Source organism: Dreissena polymorpha, chromosome 3, assembly GCF_020536995.1.
Source record: "Dreissena polymorpha isolate Duluth1 chromosome 3, UMN_Dpol_1.0, whole genome shotgun sequence".
Taxonomy (NCBI): Eukaryota; Metazoa; Mollusca; class Bivalvia; order Myida; family Dreissenidae; genus Dreissena; species Dreissena polymorpha.
Genome location: NC_068357.1, coordinates 111858939 through 111869749, shown reverse-complemented (window position 1 = coordinate 111869749; position 10811 = coordinate 111858939). Strand labels below are relative to the sequence as shown.

Genomic DNA, 10811 nt, shown 5'->3' with positions numbered 1-10811 from the left:
ATTGTTATTGCATGCCTATTATCAGCGAATGCTTAAACGTTAAATTTTAACTGTGCTAGTTATAACGTAGATTTGTCAAATAGTTTTACTACATACCGATTAGCGAAAAATTGCTGGTACATTTTAATCACGTACTCAATGTCAATGTGTTGGTTCATTTTTATCATGAGTGTAGCAACTCAAAATCGAGCCTAGTGGCATTTGGTCCCGAGATTATATTGACTGTGTAAGAGTATGAATATTGCAACTGAGCAGCGAGTATTTGTGTTATAACCAAAGCCGGGACTTGCACCCAGATTTCTTCTCCCTCGAAGAAGGAAAAGCGTTCTGCGTTGAACTACTGTGGTTGTGTTAACACGTTTCATACAAGCTACATGATCAAGAGGTGTCACTCAACGTTTTATTCGGGCTTGTGACCGTTCTTTTCACAGCAAAATGAAAAGAGCCGCTTTACCACCTTGCAATATGCAATACGGACTAGCATACTAGCAAACAATATAGCCTTTACTTTTGCCATGCATTAACGAAGAAACATTGGCCTTTCGGCGATGGCTAAACCTCAGAAATCCCATTTAAATAGATATTTTTTTCACATCTTGCAGAAATGTTCTGTTGCATAATTTCTCAAAATATCCTAAATCAGATAATATACAATAACATGTGGACATCTGTTCCAGTATCTTGCAAGACGAATAACTATTTGTGGAGCTGTAACATAGCACAACCTTAGATATGTTACTGCCTTTCAACTGTGTTATTTTATCAAATATATTTCATTGATCAGACACGACAGATTTTCATTTCAACTTCACGTGAACAAAACACGTTCGTATCAAACTGCAAAATCGCATTGTAGTGTTTGCAGACCAGCTGCTGCTGAGAATTTTCTTCTACTATACGAATGTGCCTACATATCTGTTACATCAATGCATCATATACTAGTATTTTATCTTACAACCAAACCATAGCATTGAAGTAATACTGCTTTTCAAACAGCGCTTGTTAATATCAACCTAGGTAGCAAACTATGCGATCGAGTGTAGATTTGGCCAAGAGGCAAAAGTAGTTAATATCGCAAACTGTTATGTATATAGATTTTTTTCATCCATATTTTGTATTATGTGTGAAACAAAACTGCAAACTACTGTGTACACTCGAAAGCTTACAAACGAGATGATTGACCAGCGCTTGTCAATATCAACTCAAGTAGCTAACTATGCGATCGATTGTAGATTATATAGTGTGTTTTGTTCGTATATTCTACAAGCGCAATATAAAGCCTAAATACTGTTGAACGTTTATGTTAATGTGCCTCACTGAAAGACAAGTTATACCAATAACGAACCGTTGTACAAAATGTGTATGCAGTCAAAAGCGAGTAACTGCTTTGAGTTTACGAGTCACTGCTTGCTAGTTGCAACGCAAGTAGTTTATTTCGTGCAATTAATGTTCAACGCAACACTTAGTAGCATAGTTTGTGGCCGTATGGCAAAAATCGATTGTATTCCTTAAATAAGGATAGGATGATGAATATTGCTATTGAGCAGCGAGTAGTATTCGTGTTATAACCAAAGCCGGGACTTGCACCCAGATTTCTTCTCCCTCGAAGAAGGAAAAGCGTTCTGCTTTGAACTACTTTGGTTTTGTAAACACGTTTCATACAAGCTGCAGAGTGTAGTTTTGCTATGATTTGTGTACTGACTCGTGACCGTTTCTCCTATTTGAGTACAAGAAATGTCGCTTTACCACTAAATGTTTGTTTAACTTACTGTCGTTTCAAAATGGGAACATTCGTATTGTTCTGTACAAACATTTGAGTTGTTGAGTTTCGAATACGGCTGTATTGTAGCGAAACGTTTCAGATCGGGATAAAACTACATGCAACTTTTAACGCAAAATTGCTTTGCACAATTTCAAACTTCATGATCATACATCGAAAGTTATGAAACTGCGTATATAGTTTTTATTTATTTTGCTAGCGAAATTTTAACATTTCATTGAATAACGCAAGTTTATGGCCATGTGGTGAATGTCATGAAAGTCGCTTAAACTGATGTATATACTTTTTCATCATATCATCTCAAATGGAAAGTGAAAATAATCCCTAAACGTCATTTATGTAGTGTGTTTTGTTCGTATATTCTACAAGCGCAATATAAAGCCTAAATACTGTTGAACGTTTATGTTAATGTGCCTCACTGAAAGACAAGTTATACCAATAACGAACCGTTGTACAAAATGTGTATGCAGTCAAAAGCGAGTAACTGCTTTACGTTTACGAGTCACTCAATGTAAGTCTCAACACGAGTAGTTCGTAAGGCGCAATTAATGTTCAACGCAACATTGAGTAGCATAGTTTGTTGCCATATGGAAAATATCTTATATCGGTTAGTCATTCATATAGTTTTTTTTATCATTTTACCTCAAATTCAAGTTTGAAAGTTTTTTGCTTTGTACGTTTGCAAGCTAGTGGTGTCACTCGGCGTTTTCACGGACTTGTGACCGTTCCTCTTGTCTGAGTACAAGAGAAGTCGCCTTCCCACCCCAGCCCTAGCAGACTTAAACCTAACAATTTGAACAATGCGTGTTATCAACCGGTTGGTAGCCTTATCAAATGCCATCGCGTCCTCGGACTCGCATACGCATCGACCCACGTCAGGTTCTAAAGCTTGCGGGCAATAATGAGTGTCCCTCGCGATAGATTGAGGAGCCTTGCCAGAGTATAACGACAGCATGGATAACACATGTTAGAACCGAAAACCGAGGCGTTTCCCCTCAAGTGCTATCGGTTCGCTTCGCAACTTGTGGAGTCGGTCTATTGACACCTACATACCTCGGTCGCCCATACTCAGTCAATTAACCGCTGTTGTCTTTCTGCTTGCCAAATAGCAGTCAAAACAACCTTACATTGATCTAGCCAGATTGGAAACTACGAGCGAAAACTAACTCGCCCAAGCGAGTGACCCGCTCCCGATTCGAGCAAAACCTCACCTAAGCACTATCGACCCAAAAAACGCCAGTAACACTGCTCCGTTACTAGGGAGCCTTGCTAGTCAACACAAGTAATTTGCAATCCTGGCTAGAGCAATGAGTATATTCGGACTGGTGTACCACCATGTGATTGTCTGCGTCTAAATTGTTGGTATTTGATACTTAGAGTCTCTTGTGCCAAAGTAGAGACTGAATATTTGTTTTATAAATCAAGCAATCATTTACTGGTTGGTAGTTCTAACAGTGCGTCAAAATAAGCACCGTGAAAACATTTTAGCACCGAAATACCGAGGTGTTTACCCCCAAGTGCTATCAGTGCGCTTCACACTTGTGGAGTCTTAAACCCCTCGGCCGCCCAAACACAGTTAATGACTGTTAATGTTTATTTTTTGTTTGATTTTGGTATTGCATAGTTTAAACACAAACACATACATCAATACATCAATATTGCTGGCCAGCACAATAAAACAAGGAAAAAAAAGGTAGGAGAACAATCTCCTTTATTTTTCATGTAAAAACATAAACATAAACATACACACTGTCAACACTTGCCACTTGCAACACCGAGTTCGTTTCAGTGCAGAATGTACACATTTTTCGATCGACACACATTCGCAATGTTACATGGATTCACAAAGTTACATGGATTCACAAAGTTGCACTGATGTCCATACACGGGCCAATGTTCAAGTTATCGGTGCGATGGACCCACGGTTTTGTCGCAGCTATACGCCACACGTATGTATTGACTACTCGGTGTCCACATCAAGGTTTGCAAATTGGCACTGAAAATAGAAAAGCAAATTGTGTTAAACAGTAAACGATGAAAGTAAACAGCCTGAAATGATAAAAACATGCATGTGTAATATACCATGTATCAAATAAAATAGTAAACACAAACTGCTAAAGAAAAACACACAACTCTACCAACTGTTTAACTGATACTTACTTTTTTGTTTTGTGTTGCATGTTCAGGCGCCTTTCTGTCACTGCTCGTCTAGCAGTACAGCTGAAATGAAATAGAAAGCATGATCAGAAACTTTCATTGTAATTGTACAACTTACAATTTATGTGCACAATTTTGCATTTAAGTATAACATACAGTAAAACAATTTCAACTAATACTCACTTTTTTGTTGTGTTGTTTCCACAAAGGCGCCTTGTTGTCACTGCTCGCCTGGTAGTAAAGCTGACTCGTCAAGTAGTAGAGAACACTCGTCTAGCAGTAAAGCTGAAATGAAATCGAAAGCATGATTAGAAACTTTTGAATGTGTTTGTACAACTTACAATTTATAAACACAATATTGAACTGTAACAGTAAACATGAAACAGATAACAATTTTACTTACCTATGTTGTCTTCGCTGAAATACAAAAGTCATGTTCATAGCAATCATAGCATATTAACACACAATGAATACAACTCAAAACTTTTAGTAAGAAACTCAGTACTTACTTTGTATTTTGTATCCAATCCCTCTGCTGGCAATCTTCTTCAGTCCACAATCGAGCTGAAATCAAGACTCAATGCATACATGTAAATTTTGCCAAATAACAAACAGAACTGTGAACCAAAACTTTAACTAAACAAAACTAACTTTTCAACTGTAATGGTACTCACCTCTGGCAACTGAAAACATACAGATATTTTGCATAGCACAATACATTTTTAGTTTGAAGATAAGAATGATTTATGAACATTTTACTTACACGAAGCATAAATATAAAAGACATGCTATGATGAAAAAAAAACTTTGTATACACAATTATACATAAAGAAACACAATCTACTTACCATTGCTGACCTGAAATTGAAAAAAGCACATTTTGTTTAGCAGAATACAAGTCATCAAAACAGTTCAATATGAAAATTAAAGAAAGTTAGTGTACTTACCACAGCCATACTGAAATGAAAAAGAAACACATTTTACAATGCAAAATACAGGTCATCAAAACAGTTCAATATGAAAATTAAAGAAAGTTTGTGTACTTACCACAGCCATACTGAAATGAAAAAAACATTAAGCATTGCATAGCAGTATACACATCATCAAAACAGTTCAATATGAAAATTAAAGAAGGCAATTGTACTTACCAACAGGCTACTGAAAAAAATACATTAAGCATTGCATAGTAGAATACAAGTCATCAAAACAGTTCAATATGAAAATTAAAGAAAGTTTGTGTACTTACCACAGCCATACTGAAATGAAAAAGAAACACATTTTACAATGCAAAATACAGGTCATCAAATCAGTTCAATTTGAAAGGCAATTGTACTTACCACAGCCATACTGAAATGAAAAAGAAACACATTTTACAATGCAGAATACAGGTCATCAAAACAATTCACTATGAAATTATAGAAAGTTAGTGTACTTACCAACAGGCTACTGAAATGAAAAAAACATTAGGCATTGCATAGTAGTATACAAGTCATCAAAACAGTTCAATATGAAAATTAAAGAAAGTTAGTGTACTTACCACAGGATACTGAAATGAAAAACAGACATTTTACAATGCAGAATACAGGTCATAAAAACAGTTCAATATTAAATTATAGAAAGTTTGTGTACTTACCACAGCCATACTGGAATGAAAAAAAACATTTAGCAATGCACAATAATCAAGACTTACCTAGCTGATCTTGAATCATTCTCTGTTTCTCAACTTCTCAGTTGTCCAAAAGTCTGCTCTGTAACGACCCACCATTCCAATCTGAAAAATAGTTAAGCATAACAAAGCACAAAACAAACCAAAAGAATAGTTTACTTACCTCATATTTTGTGCAGGTTTTCAACAGCCAATTTTCTTCTTGAAGCCTGTATTCGTCTCTTTTTTGACCCACTGTGGAACAGTCACAGCAATGTAAGTCTGAAACATAGAAGGGCATAACAACATAACATACAAACCAGTATATTTGTTTTGACTTACCTCGTGGCTAGAGTCGAGACACAGCTGCTGAATTTCTTTTCTGTCACAAGCTGTCAAAACATCTCTGCAACATCTCTGCAATTGAAACCTTCAAACAGAGTAAAACAGAGAAACATTTTGTATACAATATAGTAAACACTTACCTTGTTATAGGCCTGAGTTGCAGCAGTGATTCTTTCTTGAAATCTTCTTCTTTTGCATCACTGCATGAGAGACCTGAAAAATAGCATGCAGTGCAAAACACATGAGTTAAATTAAACCAAAATTTTGTTTCTACTTACCTTGCTTCTGTAGAGTTGAATCACAGTAGTAGAATTCCTTCTTCAAACACATTTTTCTGTCTACACCAGAAACTTGAATCTGAAACAGAAAAAAGCATCACATCAAATTGTACAACTCAAGTGCATTCATTCAATGCTTACCTACTTTCTGTTGAGTTGTTTCACAGCAGCTGAAATCCTTATTCACTGTTGGCACTGCTATGAGACCATTTCTGCATGTGAAATCTGAAACAGAGCAAAGCAAAGTATGCATGGTAAAAATCAAACAAACAATTGTAACACTTACCCTGTTTGCAAGTCCCATTCACTTTCTCAGCAATGTTCCTCTTCTTGAATCGTCTTCGTCGCTGACTACAAGTACACCTGAAACATAGCATGCACAAAACATACCATATAAAAACAAAATACAAGTGTTCATACTAAAATGAAACACACTTACCTTTCTGCTTTGCTCAGCTCTGTTCGACTGTCAACTCTTCATGTCATGTCGTATCTGAAACGAACTAAATCAAAACATGCATAGCACACTATCATTGATAAAATATTGAAACAATTGTATGCTTCATAGCTGTGTTTTTTCCACTTTACATCACAGACAACTGGCGATCACAAAAGTAAAGACATTTTTGTTCTACTCAAACATTAAGCTCACATTCACAAACACCGACCGACAGAGTTTTGTATAGAGTGCTAATACCTAAAACTGTACAAAAAGAATCGACATCAGTTTTCATTCATCATCGTTTATTGAGACAAATTAATACTACAATACTTACCACAGCTCCCTGAAATGAAATAGAAATGTTAACAGCATGCAAACAAATGTTAACCAATATCAAATCATCTATAGTAAATATCAACAAAAGCATTTTGATACACATAGTAAGTGTTCACCATCATAGTACATCATCAGTTAGTTCGACATCCCACGGTTGCTCAAGTGTAAGTACTGGCTAGCATTTACCCTTTTCAGTAAACCGTCACACATCAGCATTTTTAGACACAAGTACTGATAGATTCTACCCTTGCTATCATCTTTCACAGACTTCTATGAGTACACAACTGAAAAATATAAAACGTTTGTACTCACTGTTTGGCAGATCCAAGAAACACGTCTGTTCTGCTTGCCATCTGGACATCAACTGAAACAAAACATCTGGAAACACACATACATGTAAAACGTTTTTGAACATAAACCAACACAGATCAAACTTGAATTATCCATCTGTACATGACACACATAAAAAATAGCATAAGTTTACCATCACATTACAGCAGTACAAATTAAAACAAAAAATTGATCGACTTACCTTGCTTCTGTAGAGTTGAGTAACAGACGTGGAAATCTTCTTCCATGTGTAAACCAGTGACTCGAATCTGAAATAAAGTAAAGAACACATTGTACAATTCAAATCAATGAATTAAAACTTACCTTACTTTTGATGAATTGTGTTTCAGCAGTTGAGATCCTGTTTAATTTCTGCATGTGAAATCTGAAACAGAGCAAAGCACGCATGTTACAAATTAAACAAACACAAGTGTTACACTTACCCTGTTTGCAAGTCCCAATCACTGTCTCAACAATGTTCCTCTTCTTGATTCGTCTTCGTCGCTGTCAGCAAGTACACCTGAAACATAAAAGCATGCACAAAACATCCCATATAACAACTATTTTGTACTTACCATATGACTGCTTTTCTGTTCAGGTCAGCTTGAAAACCCATCACTGCCATCAGCATCTGAAAAATAGTACATCACAAACAAACAAACAAACATAACATATCATAAAAACAGTTTAACACAACAGATATGAGAGCTCTCGCAACCACGTCTGTTCTGTTCGACTGTCCAAAAGCAAGTGACAGTACTTCAATTCACTAACATTGAGAAATTCTAAACTTACCTTCAAGGCTTGTTGAGTAGCTCCAAAAACAAGACTGCTTGGCTCCACTGTTCACTCCAACTGTCATATCATCACTGGATAAGCACTCCTGAAATGTATTAAAACAAAACATGCATAGAACAAACATTCAGTCAAAAGTACTTACCTTTCACTTTGTCACTGCCCTGTGCTCAACTCCAGTCAGCATGACATCTCTGCTTGAAAGTCTGAAACATATAAAAACATGCAATGCAAAACAAACATAGTTACTTACCTTCTAGCATATTGTTGGAGCTCCAGAAAACACGACTGTTCACTCCAGCTGCCAGACTTGAACTGCCAGCACACATCTGAAAATCTGAACAAAGCATTCATGTTCATACTTTACTAGCCGTACAATTAAAGTTACTGACATACTCATCATCCAAAATAGAGTACACGAAAAGCTAGCTAGGTTTACCTCTGTTCATGTGTTATACACCAAATGAAACCATGATGATAAAGTAACTCACTTTATCTCTTCTTTTGTCAAAATACAAGTGTTCATAGTGGAATGAAACAGACTTACCTTTTCATTTCCCAGCTCTGTTCAAATCATGTCAGGTTTTCATCTCATGTCAAATCTGAAACGAACTAAATCAAAACATGCATAGTATACAATCATTGATAAAATTTCGAAACATCTGTATGCTTCATAGCTCTGTGTATTTTCACTTTACAGATCACGGACAGCTGGCGACCACAAAAGCGAAAACATTTTTGTACTACTCAAACATTGCTGTATTAAGCTCACACTCATGAACACCAACCGACAGAGTTGCTATAGACTTATAATCCCTAAAACTGTACAATAAGAATCAAAAGCAGTTTTCAGTCATAATCTTTTATTGAATTCTATACATATGCACTACAATCTACAGTACTCACCACAGCACCCTGAAATGAAATAGAAATGTTACAGCATGCAAATACAATTTAAGCAATATCATATCATTCATCTAATATGTTTGCAATCATTGTTCAATCATATGTTCGTTTCCCCAAAGTAGCTCATGTTCTGTTCCACCATCATACACCATCATCGCTAATCACAACATATCGACACTATATCAGTACTGAGTAGATTCTAATTTCTACCCAACGCATTACACTTCTATACAAGTAAACCTGTACAAAACGAATCAAAATCAGTTTTCATTCATCATGATTTATTGAAACAAATTTATACTACAATACTCACCACAGCCCCCTGAAATGGAATAGAAATGTTACAGCATGCAAATACAATTTAATCAATATCATACATATCAACAAAAGCGATTCAATACATTGTCATTTAATATTTTTGCAACATTTTTCCATCATATGTTCGCTTCCTCAAAATAGCTCAATGAATATTCTGTTCCACCATCATCCACTATTATCGCTCATCACAACATATCGACACTGTATCAGCACTGAGTAATTTCTACCCAACACATTACAACCATCATACATCATCACGCAACTTGTAAACAGTAAAACGAAAAAAATTTGTACTCACGTTTTTTGTAGACAGCAGCTCGATGAACACGTCCGCACAGCTCGACATCTGAACCTCAACTGACAGTCAATCGCTTGACACCACAACATAAATTTAATTATTCACAACAGTCAGGGCTTAAAAAAACACGTCCGATCAGTCCGATGTCAAAACTTAAAGTGAAGTCAAGTCGTTCAAAAAAATTAATGTAAGTCAAACATTTCATATATAACGCTCACAAAAGTTCGTTGTCAGTCCATACTAAACGTTCAAGAGTATGATTTTATTTCACAACTCAAGTCAAAGTCAAGTTGTTATCTCATAACAATAACCTAACACTACAGTCATCCAGTCATTCAACAACCTGAGTACCAAGTCGCTATTCTATAACGCGAAGTCAATTTTACTCTCAAAGTACAAGTCAGTAAAACTCAAAACTTTTCATCAATAGTCAGAGCTCACGAAAGTACGTCCGTCTTCGTTAACGTTCAAAAGTAAACTGAAACTTTTTAATCGTAAAAATATTTCAAAGTCAAATTTTTTTCAGAGCTCACAAAAACAAGTCTGTCTTTGTCAAAGACCATCAGTCAACTAAGATTCTGTCATAGTAAAAAAAAATAAAAAGTCAAAACTTTTTTCAGAGCGCTTTAAAAACACGTCCGTATTGGTCAATATCCAAGTCGCAACTGAGCGTTCTTTACCCGCGCAGTTCAAATTATAATGAGGTCACGACGTCGAGAGCTTCGAAAAACACGTCCGAACCCTTCAACGACCAAACGAAGAATGACAGAAAAGCACATTGAAAATGTTTATTCTTCATGATTTGAGTTACGATTGAATGTGTATTTGATGAGAAATCAAAAAATCATACTTAACATGCAAAAATCCTACAAATATTGACTTTGTGATGATATTTTTTCATGACCATACAAGCCGAAATATTCACACTCACAGCTTGAATGGGCATAAAAATTGATAAGCATGAGTCCGTACAATCCATCCAGTATTTCCTTCGAGTTAAAGCAAATCCATGGTCTTTAGGTCTCAAATCTTGTTATGAGGCGTACCCAACGCAGATTTTTAGAGTAAATGTAAAAACTACAAAATGCGAGTATATAAAAAAAAACTAGTCAAACATAGATTTACTAACCTATCATTCTGAAATAATCCTAGATCATATCAAATATGTGAGTAATCCATCA

At 35.8% G+C, this 10811-nt stretch overlaps 2 long non-coding RNA genes across 10 annotated transcripts; both read right to left on the bottom strand.

Annotated features, from left to right (window-relative positions):
* Window positions 1-2536: 2536 nt before the first annotated feature.
* LOC127871038 (uncharacterized) lies at window positions 2537-5234 on the bottom strand. Its single transcript, XR_008045054.1, has 3 exons — window positions 4121-5234; window positions 3941-4000; window positions 2537-3776 (listed from the first exon to the last, which is right to left on the bottom strand). It is a non-coding gene; the product is annotated as an uncharacterized LOC127871038 (long non-coding RNA).
* A 29-nt stretch (window positions 5235-5263) lies between these two features.
* On the bottom strand, window positions 5264-10173 carry LOC127871039 (uncharacterized). Of its 9 annotated transcripts, none has more exons than XR_008045058.1 (5): window positions 8656-10167; window positions 7757-8445; window positions 7516-7582; window positions 6492-7361; window positions 5264-6284 (listed from the first exon to the last, which is right to left on the bottom strand). It is a non-coding gene; the product is annotated as an uncharacterized LOC127871039 (long non-coding RNA). The 9 variants fall into 9 exon arrangements; XR_008045062.1 differs by having other exon boundaries at window positions 6492-7582; window positions 7757-7833; window positions 8109-8445; XR_008045063.1 differs by having other exon boundaries at window positions 6492-8196; window positions 8362-8445; window positions 8656-10173.
* Between the last annotated feature and the right edge of the window lie 638 nt (window positions 10174-10811).